This window comes from Triticum urartu, chromosome 7A (genome assembly GCF_056163025.1).
Source record: "Triticum urartu cultivar PI428250 chromosome 7A, HENAU_Tu73, whole genome shotgun sequence".
Classification (NCBI taxonomy): Eukaryota; Viridiplantae; Streptophyta; class Magnoliopsida; order Poales; family Poaceae; genus Triticum; species Triticum urartu.
The window spans coordinates 6,161,301-6,171,440 of NC_141879.1; the positions used below are offsets into that span (position 1 = coordinate 6,161,301).

At 49.3% G+C, this 10,140-nt stretch overlaps 2 pseudogenes across 1 annotated transcript; one reads left to right on the plus strand and one right to left on the minus strand.

The window, feature by feature from the left end:
* Positions 1-884: 884 nt before the first annotated feature.
* On the plus strand, positions 885-3,933 carry LOC147956769 (disease resistance protein RGA5-like; annotated as a pseudogene). Its single transcript, XR_015609970.1, has 2 exons — positions 885-1,848; positions 2,490-3,933. The product of XR_015609970.1 is annotated as a disease resistance protein RGA5-like (transcript).
* Positions 3,934-5,286: 1,353 nt separating this feature from the next.
* LOC125522322 (disease resistance protein RGA5-like) lies at positions 5,287-7,169 on the minus strand (annotated as a pseudogene).
* Between the last annotated feature and the right edge of the window lie 2,971 nt (positions 7,170-10,140).

Below are 10,140 nucleotides of genomic sequence, written 5' to 3' on the forward strand. Positions count from 1 at the left end.
AATAAAAGAAAAGAGAAAAAGAATAAAAGAAAACAAAGAGTTCATATTGATCTTATTGAGAGTAATGACTTCACATAGAAAGAGTATGATGATTAAAAGTTGTTGGGAGTTGGCAAACATAGTTTTGGTCATCGTTACAATTAATAGGAAGTAATAAGGAAAGAGAGGTTTCACATATAAATATACTATTATTGACATCTTTTATGATTGGGAGCATTCATTAAAATATGACATGCTAAAGAGTTGATGTTGGACAAGGAAGACAACGTAATGTGTTATGTTTTCTTATATCTGAGATAAAGTATGTTGTCATGGATCCTCTAACATGTTGAGCTTGCCTTTCCCCCTCATGCTAGCCAAATTCTCAGCACAAGTAGAGATACTACTTGTGTTTCCAATACCCTTAAACCAGTTTTGCCATGAGAGTCCACCATATCTATCTTTGGTCCTGGGTCGTGATGAACCGGCACTAGAAGGGAGGGGGGAGGGGGCTTTAGTCCCCACCCTTTAGTGTCGGTTGCTGAACCGGCACTAAAGGCCCTTACGAACCGGGACTAAAGCCGGATTCTGCATTAGTGTCACCCAGACAATGCCCGCACAATCTAGCACGACTAAACAACGCGGTCCTCGTTGGTGCACACAACCAACCGCATGTGATTCGTAGCCGAGAGGAGCGCCCCACACCACACCACCCGACCGAGATGAGGGATAAACATATGCACGTAGTACTATGTGCATTTAACACGGCCAAAATCTAGATCCACGCGATTAGGTGAACCAATGCACGTTGTACCATGTGCACTTAGATGCCTGTTGTATTATATTAAAATAAAAGGAGAAGTGGGGAATCATTTGTGTCGATCTTCGAGGTGCAGGCAGCCAGATCTCCCACTCTGCTCTCCACGCTCCCTTCATCCCAAATCCCGCCGCCGGCTATAGCACAGCCCTCGCCGTCCTCCCTCCACCGCCAACCGCCCGCCTCTTCCATCCCGACCATAGCAGCGCCATTCCGCGGCCTCCTAACGCCGGCTCTGCCGCTCCGACCCCAGCGCCGCCGGCCGCCCCGACCCCGGGGCAACCAGCCGCGCGAGCCATGGACGTGGCGACGGGGGCCATGGACAGCCTCATCCTCAAGCTCGGCGACCTCCTCGCGGATGAGTACAAGCTGAAGGCCAAAGTCAAGAAAGGCGTCCAGCATCTCAAGACGGAGCTGACCAGCATGTACCCCGCCCTCCGCAAGGTCGTGGACGTGCCGCGGGACCAGCTCGACGAGCAGCTCAAGATCTGGGCCGGCAAGGCCAGGGACCTCTCATACAGAATGGAGGACATCGTCGACAGGTTCCTGGTGCGTGCTGAGGGCCTTGAGCCCGATGTGGGCAAGCTTCAATCTCTCATGAAAAAGATGTGTGGTTTGCTCGCCAAGGGCAAGTTTCACCACGCGATTGCCAGCGAGATGAAAGACATCAAGGCCAATGAGCTTAGTGCTAATTCAACTGGCGCAACCATGGTTGACACTCGCCCGCCGGATCTGAAAGAGCTCGTTGGTATTGACGATTCACTTAATCAGCTAACCAATATGTTGTTAGATGAGGATGGTGATGTGTCCAAACAACTCAAGATGCTCTCTATTGCTGGATTTGGAGGTCTTGGCAAGACAACTCTTGCGAGAGCAGTGTATGATAAGCTCCAAGCAGAGTTTGATTATAGTGCTTTTGTCCCCGTAGGACAGAACCCGGGTATGAAGATAATTCTTAACGACATTATCTTTGGAATTAACAAGCGAATGTAGCCGGGGTTGGATGAAAGGCAGCTGATCAGCGAACTTCGAAGACTACTCACGTACAAGAGGTAAGCACCTTATTACTATATGTAGTCATAGATTTTTGTATAAAATTAAGTATATTTGGAAAAGCACCAAATTTGTCTTGAGCTGTTCTATAGAGAACGGTTTAGGTAGCCCATACTAGCTCTTATGTATTTTTATAAATAAAGTAAAATATGATGCTTTCTTACCTTGTTTGCTATCATCCGTCAACATACAGCACTCTCTCCTTCCCAAAATATAAGGCCTTGTTGACTTTTTCTGGTCTTTGATGCACAACTTTGACTGTAATTTCCGTTCTTAGTAAATCTATATAACTGGTGTAAAAGATGAGTCAAAACATGTCTTACATTATGAGACAGAGGTAGTATGAAATAAAACTATTTTGCAAAACAAATACGATGATACCGTGTATACATGCCAATTCCATATAATTTCATATTATATTATTGGTCAAAGTTGTACATTAAATACCATTCAAAGTAAAGTATGCCTTATATTGGGAAGGAGGGAGTATCTTAGAACTTCTTAAAATAATTGTGAATGATGCCTTAGCGACGTAGTTAGCCAAGCATTCTTTTCATTTTAATCTTTAACTGTTATTGATCAGCGCCTTGCTAGATCATTTTACCATCTTATTATGGTTTTTTGTTATGCATGTGGGTAGGTACTCCATCGTTATTGATGATATATGGGATCAAAAAACATGGGACATAATCAAGTGTGCTTTTGTGGATAATAATTGCGGAAGCAGGATAATGACAACTACTCGTATTGTCAGTGTTGCCAGAGAGATTGGTGAGGTATACTGGCTAAAACCACTTTCTCAGGAGTTATCTGCAAAGTTATTCAATACAAGATTGTTTGGTGGTAAAAGCAAATGCTCTTATGATCGGCCAGCAGAGGCATATAATCAAATTTTACATAAATGTGGTGGTATACCGTTGGTTATAATCACAATGGCTGGCCTGCTTGTTGGTAAACCAGTGGAGTCTTGGTCTAAGGTGTACAACTGGATTGGTTTTGAAAATGAAGTTGAGAGTTATGTAGAAACCACAAGAAGGATGCTTCTTTTCAGTTACCATGATCTTCCTTGTCATTTGAGGACTTGTTTATTATATCTGAGCATATATCCAGAAGACCATATGATAGCGAAAGATAGTCTGATATGGAAGTGGGTTGCTGAGGGTCTTGTCCAGAAGGAAGCGGAAGTAGGATTATATGAGACTGGTGAGAGATACTTTAACGAGTTGCTAAAAAAAACATGATACAAGCGGTCGAGAGACCCCAGCATGATGGCATCATAATTGGTTGTCGTGTCCATGATATGGTGCATGATATTATCAATCAAATAGCGGAGGAAGAAAATTTTGTCACCGTACTAAATGGGCATGAGTACAACAATTCTTCATATATCAATGCTCGAAGGTTAGCGGTTAGACAGAGAGTTGTCACCCTGGACATCACTTGTATGCACCAACTAAGGTCATTTTTTGCAATTTATTTGGATGAATCCATGCCATCGCTTTCGCGCTTTCAAGTTTTGCGTGTCCTTGATCTAGATGGTGATATTTCATTCAAGACTAACTCTCTTGAGAATATTGGGAAGCTAATTCACTTGAGGTATCTTGGACTAGGGAAGATGGTGGATGTCTTTCGGTTACCGAAGGAAATTGGGGACCTAAAGTTCTTGCAGACATTGGACTTAGGTTGTGATAGACTAGAAGAACTGCCGCAGAGTGTTTGTCAATTAAGTCAACTCAAGTGTCTGCGCTTTGACGGTATGTGTGCAAGTGTGCCAGATTGGATAGGGAACCTGACATCTCTAGAGGAGCTATTGTTAGGCTGCATCGACAGGCCTTTAATCTTTGTGAATGAGCTGGGCAAGCTGACAGAGTTGAGGAAGCTCCGCATCAGTGGAAGTTTATGGTTGAACAGTGCGAACTCGGTAAAGGCTTGGGCAGGGTCTCTAGTAAAACTGCAGAAGATTCAAGTCTTTGACATTCATCGGGTTTATTTTGATATCCCTAGTTGTTAGTTGGTTTGATCATGTTAAGAGTGTTAGATACTATGTTTTGGTTATTTCTGAATTCAAGCTTGATAGAATTTGTTACGTGTGTCTAAACCATATACGTCGTCTGTGACGTATCGGGTCATGTCGTGTTTGTCATGAATTGCCTTGGTGTGTTTGGACACCAAGTCGCGTTTGTATTTCTATATGAATCAGAGAGAAAACAAAGAAAAGAGGCAAGTTGTACGCTTCACAAAATTTCTCGTCTGAGTTTCTTCATCATGTTTTCTGCGTGTGTACACGCCTCTATCTGATCAGGTTAACTGCAAGACATGCGTGTATTCTGGTGCTTATTTAGGTACCAACACATATTTAGAGGAGGGATATGTTTTGTGGGTCGGTACCTTTCCCTGTTGTTAATAATCTCCAGCAGTTACAATCAATGTTTTAAGTAGCGGGCTATGGAAAATAGCGGCGAGCCTCCAAATCAGCTATAGCGGAGCTATAGCGGGCTAAAGCGGGCTATAGCGGGCTATTCGTGAAGGCGACCATTTAGCGGCAGTGATATATTATTCATAAATATAACCACCGAGGGAAAGCAAAGACTGGGAATTATTCATAAATGAACTGAGAAACCGCCGATCTCTGAAACTGCTCTTACTCTGTTTCAGTTAGCTGCAGTGATATATTCTGCTATTACCCTGTGACAATCAGCTTCAGGGATATACTTATATCTTTTAAATCTTCTGTAAGCATATCACTCTCTCATACTTCCTCATCATAAGTATGATCTCATCGGCAGTACGCGTACATGTTATCACAAAAAAAAAGCATCAGTAATTAATAAAAACAAAACATCGGTTGTCGAAGGGCCACCGTCTAAACCGTGTCGGCATCCCAAGACTTGTTCAAACATGGTTTTTTTATTGCACATGTAAATCATGACACCTCTCTCTCCTTTTGATTGCAAGAACATGACTCCTCCCTCAGGTCTGAACTTATGTGCTGAACTTTCCTTGTGCCCCAAAATGGAAGCACACAGCCAAAATTGTTGGCTCTTGACAGACGGGGCTTTTGGTTTCGCAGCTGGGATGTCAGATTTTCAAAAATTATAGCCGAACCTCCCTCTAGAGATGCAGGGCAAATTTTGAAAGCAGAGCTTGTGATTGTTATGCAGTTCAGAAGAGTGTCTTTTTTGGGGGAAAACAGTAGGGCTATTTTCTGATTCTTCAAGCTGTAAAAACAAGAAGAATAAGCTCAACGAAAGAAATTTTGTGAAGCATAAAACTTGCTTCTTTTCGTTGTTTACTCTCTGATTTATATAGAAATACAAACACGACTCGGAAATACGGTTTACATACACATACCAAATTCCATGTAGCTTGAATTCAGAAATAACCAGAACGTAGTACTTAACGGACTTTTACATGATCAAAACAAACTAACAATTACTTCACATATCAAAATAAACCCGATGAATGTCTAAGACTTGGATCTTCTGCAGTTTTGCTAGAGACTCCGCCCAAGCTTTTACCAAGTTTGCATTGTTCAACCATAAATGTTCACTGATGCGGAGCTTCCTCAACTCTGTCAGCTTGCCCAGCTCACTCACAAAGTTTGAAGGCTGGTTGACGCAGCCTAACAATAGCTCTTCCAGAGATGTCAGGTTTCCTATCCAATCCGGCACTCTTGCCCTTCTACCATCAAAGCGCAGACACTTGAGTTGACTTAATAGACAAAGACTCTGCGGCAGTTCTTCTAGTGTATCACTACCCAGGTCCAATATCTGTAAGAACTTGAGGTCCCCAATTTCCTTCGGTAACTCGAGAACATCCACCATCTTCCCTAGTCCAAGATACCTCAGGTGAACTAACTTCCCAATATTCTCAAGACAATTACTGTGGTGCTTGGATAGAATATCACCTTCTGGAGCTAGGATACGCAAAACTTGGAAGCACGAAAGCGACGGAAGGAATTTATCCAAGCACATGGCGTTAAATGACCTGACTTGATGCAGGCATGTGCTAACCAGAGGGTTGTGTCTCCGTCCAACGGCTAACCTACGGGCATTGCTATCTGAAGATGTGTCTTCCTGATATCTATCTAATACAATGACAAAATTTTCTTCCTTCGCTATAAGATTGATCATATCAAGGACCATATCATGGACACGACAACCAATTATGATGCCATCATGCAGGGGGCTCTCTACCGGTTGTATCATGCTTTTATTTATCAACTCATTGAAGTATCTCTCACCAGTCTCAGATAATCCCACCTTTGCTTCCTGCTGGACAAAGCCCTCAGCAACCCACTTCCATATCAGACTATCTTTCTCAATCATATGGTCTTCTGGGTATATGCTCAGATACAATAAACAAGTCCTAAGATGGCAAGGTAGATCATAGTAGCTGAATAAAAGTATCTTTCTCATGATGTCGACATCTTTATTATCTTCATTTCCAAAACCAATCGAGTTGTATACCTTAGACCAAGACTCCACTGGTTTACCAACAAGCAAGCTAGCCATTGTGGTTATAGCCAACGGTATACCACCACATCTATGCAAAATTTTATCATATGCCTCTGTTGGCTGACCATAAGAGCATTCGCCTTTATCACCAAACAATCTTGTATTGAATAACTTCGCTGATAATTCCAGAGAAAGAGGTTTTAGCCTGTATACCTCACCAGTCGCTGTGGCGACTTCGAGAATACGAGTAGTTGTGATTATCCTGCTTCCGCAATTATTATCCACAAAAGCACACTTTCACGCCGTTGACCTTGTACCTTTCACGCCGGTCAGCCGCCTCCTGGACTCGGGCCTTGATGACTTTGATCTCGTCGGAGATCTCATGGCGAGACATGTCCTTGGTGAATAGACCACTAATCTTCTTCATCAGCCTCTTGAGCTTGCGTGGTTTGACAGCGACGGGAGCGTTGGAGCCCTCGACGCGCACCAGGAACTTGTCGACGATGTCCTCCATTCTGTATGAGAGGTCCCTGACGTCGTCGGCCCAGATCTTGACCTGCTTATCGAGCTGGTCCCGCGGCACGTCGCCGACCTTGCCGAGGGCGGCGTGCATGCTCGTCAGCTCTCTCTTGAGATACTCGACATCTTCCCTGACCTTGCCCTGCAGCTTGTACTCCTCCGTGAGGAGCTCGCCGAGTTTGAGGAGCAGGCTGCCCATGGCCCCAGTTGCCAGGTCCATGGCCATGGCTCGCTCGGCTGGTTGTGGGAGGGGGCTCGTATGGTCGGGGTGGAGTAGGCGGGCGTTTGGCTGTGGGGGAGGACGGCGAGGCGGTGCTATGGCCGGCGGCGCTGGGGGAGGCAGAGCGAGAGATTTGGCCGGCAGAGTTCCAGATCGACAGAGAGTGAGGAGCTCGGTTATTTGACTTGACTGGCTGCCTAAGAAAAAATCGGCTAGTGCTTGGTGGCGTCGGTCGGCTGATCTGGCACCCGACCGGTCACCTTGGAGCCGTTGGATGTCTTGCCAACTGGCTGTTGGATCAAGGATTCAAGGCCAGCTCGCTACTTCCTCCTTTTCGTGCAAATTTCTCTTCTGTTCCCAGCGAGACGCTCCGTGCTCGATGAAATCGCTGCACCCGCATCCGATGCCACCATGGCTCGCCGCACTGACGTCCGGCGCAGCCACAGCTTGCAGAAGCGCCACCAGGTCAGGCCATAGCTTGTTGCCAACATAGCTTGCCCGCCAGGACGTCGCCTCATCGTCGTCCCACCGACATAGTCCTGCCATTTGCCGCCGAGCGTGGTGACTTGTAGCCCCCGCTCTCGCCGGTTGCAGTATCGGCGATGAGGAAGTCCTGGATCAGGAGGTGTTCGGATGGCCAAACTATACCTTCAGCCGGACTCCAGGGCTATGAAGATACAAGATTGAAGACTCCGTCCCGTGTCCGAAAGGGACTTTCCTTGGCGTGGAAGGCAAGCTTGGCGATGCGGATATTCAGATCTCCTACCATTGTAACTGACTTTGTGTAACCCTAACCCTCTTCGGTGTCTATATAAACCCGGACGGTTTTAGTCCGTAGGACAGAATCTCAACATACAACAATCATACCATAGGCTAACTTCTAGGGTTTAGCCTCCTTGATCTCGCGGTAGATCTACTCTTGTACTACCCATATCATCAATATTAATCAAGCAGGACGTAGGGTTTTACCTCCATCAAGAGGGCCCGAACCTGGGTAAAAACATTGTATCCCTTGTCTCCTGTTACCATCTGCCTAGACGCACAGTTCGGGACCCCCTACCCGAGATCCGCCGGTTTTGACACCGACAGGCGGCGACGAGCGTTGTGACTTGTAGCCCCCGCTCTCGCCGGTTGCAACTCTCCGAGGTGTATGTAGCAGCTCGCCATCGTGCCATCACAGCATCATGTGTGGCGGTTGCAGCTTGTTGTGCCCATCCCAGCATCTGATGGTGCTGGTTACAGCTCGCCGTCGAGCCATCGCAGCATCTCGTGTTGCCGGTTGCAGCTCAGAGTGGTGTCAGATAGGGCTCGCCTCCATGACACACGACCTTAGCATCACCCACTCCCCGCCTGACGCGGATAACACTGACCATCATGCCCTCACAACATGCCTTGTTGCCGCACGCAACATAGGTGGCTTGGAGCGCTAGCGGCGACGCATGGAGGCTAGCCGATGGCGAGGGCTTTCGTGGTGACGGTGTCCCAGCTTAGAGTCGGGTCCATCACCATGTCGGTTCTCGGTCTGGAGGGCTGGGCTGAAGGCTCCTAGGTCGGTTTCATCCTGAGTCACCTTGGGTGGCCCGTGGCGGATAATACGAAGACTCCGTAAGATTTGACGTAAAAGTCAAAGACATCAGAGCCATGGAGGATTCTACCTGGACCAACATAGCTGATTACGATTTTTAACCCTAGGACCCCGGGTATTGATATATGGGTGTGTTTGGATCGGTGCCAACGGCAGCAGAGCAGGAACAGGGTATTATCTCCTCCATGAGAGTCAGAACATGTATAAATCCTTACTTCCGTTACCATCTAGCCAAATCTCCTAGCAGATCGGATTAGGCGTCCGCCCCCGAGTCGCTCCCGCGGGCGACTCCAGGCGGCTTCCCTAGCGTCGCCGCCCCAGCCACTCGCCTCAGCCTCTCCTCCCTCGCGGCCGCCGGCGGCGTCACCGGCCAAAGGCCGCGTGGCGCAGGCGGCGGCGGGGCGTCTCCTCCCGCGCGCAGGTGGCCGGCGTCGCGGGGCGCCCCTCCTGCCCGTCGGCGTCGGGCGGCGGCTCTCCTCTGCTCCGGCTCCCTCCCCTCTCCGGCGTCGTGGTGGCCCGCAGGAGTGCCCCCTTCTCCTCCCTCCCCCCTCCAGCGGTGGCTTGTGGGGATCCGAGGAGGCAGGTTGCTCTGGCGGCGGATCTGGGTGGCTTTGCCCAGATCTGGTTGGTGTTGGGGGTTGGTGGCGGCGGGGGACGGCTGGCGGCCCTGCTAAGGTGGTGGTGGTGCTGCTGGTGGCTATGCTTCTCCGGTGGGGTGGTGGGGCTTCCGGTGGTGTTGGCCAGGGCGTGGATGTGCATGCTCTGTGGTGGTGGCTGGCGCTCCGGTGTGTGGCTTCGGTGGTGCGTGCCCGGCTGCTCCGACGCTTGGAGCTTGTCGGGCGGCGCGGGTGGGCAGCGGCCGGGCGTGGCCGTTGCTCTGGCCGTGGGCGGCGGCGCGGGAGGTCCGGCGTTGGTGGTGGCCTCTCGGTGTCGTGGCGGCTTCATGGTGGCTCGGCGGCTCTGACTGCGGCGACAGCCGGCTTCTCCGGCGTCGGCTCGTCCGCGTTCGGACCGTCTTGACCTTCGCCCCATCTCCTCGTCGTCCGGGCACTACTTCCATCGAAGGGCTGGCCCTCTCCCAGCCGCGGTCCATCGCTCGTCTCGCGTCCGGTGCGGCAGGACCGAGCTCGTCTCGCGCACAGTGCAGCTGGACCGAGCTCGTCTCACGCACAGTGCAGCAGGACTGACCTCGTCCCCCTCACGGTGCTGCAGGATCGAGTTCGTCTCGCGCTCGGGGCTGCAGGACGGGCTGATGGATGCCAGTTCTGGCCGGCCTATCGGGTCTCGACGATGGGGGTTGCCCAGGGGTGCGAAAGGTGGGACCTTTCTGCTCGTCTCTTTGGTTGGGGTAGCGACGGGTCTCGGGTGAGGTGGTGTCAAGGTCTTGGATGCCGGGGCGGCGGCCCTGGTGGTGGTAGCGCGGTGCTCTTGGGCAGAGCCCGTTGCTTGGTGCTGCCCGCTCGCCATGGCCGTGTGGGCGGCGTGGTAGCCGGGGTGTGGCGTTCGGTGG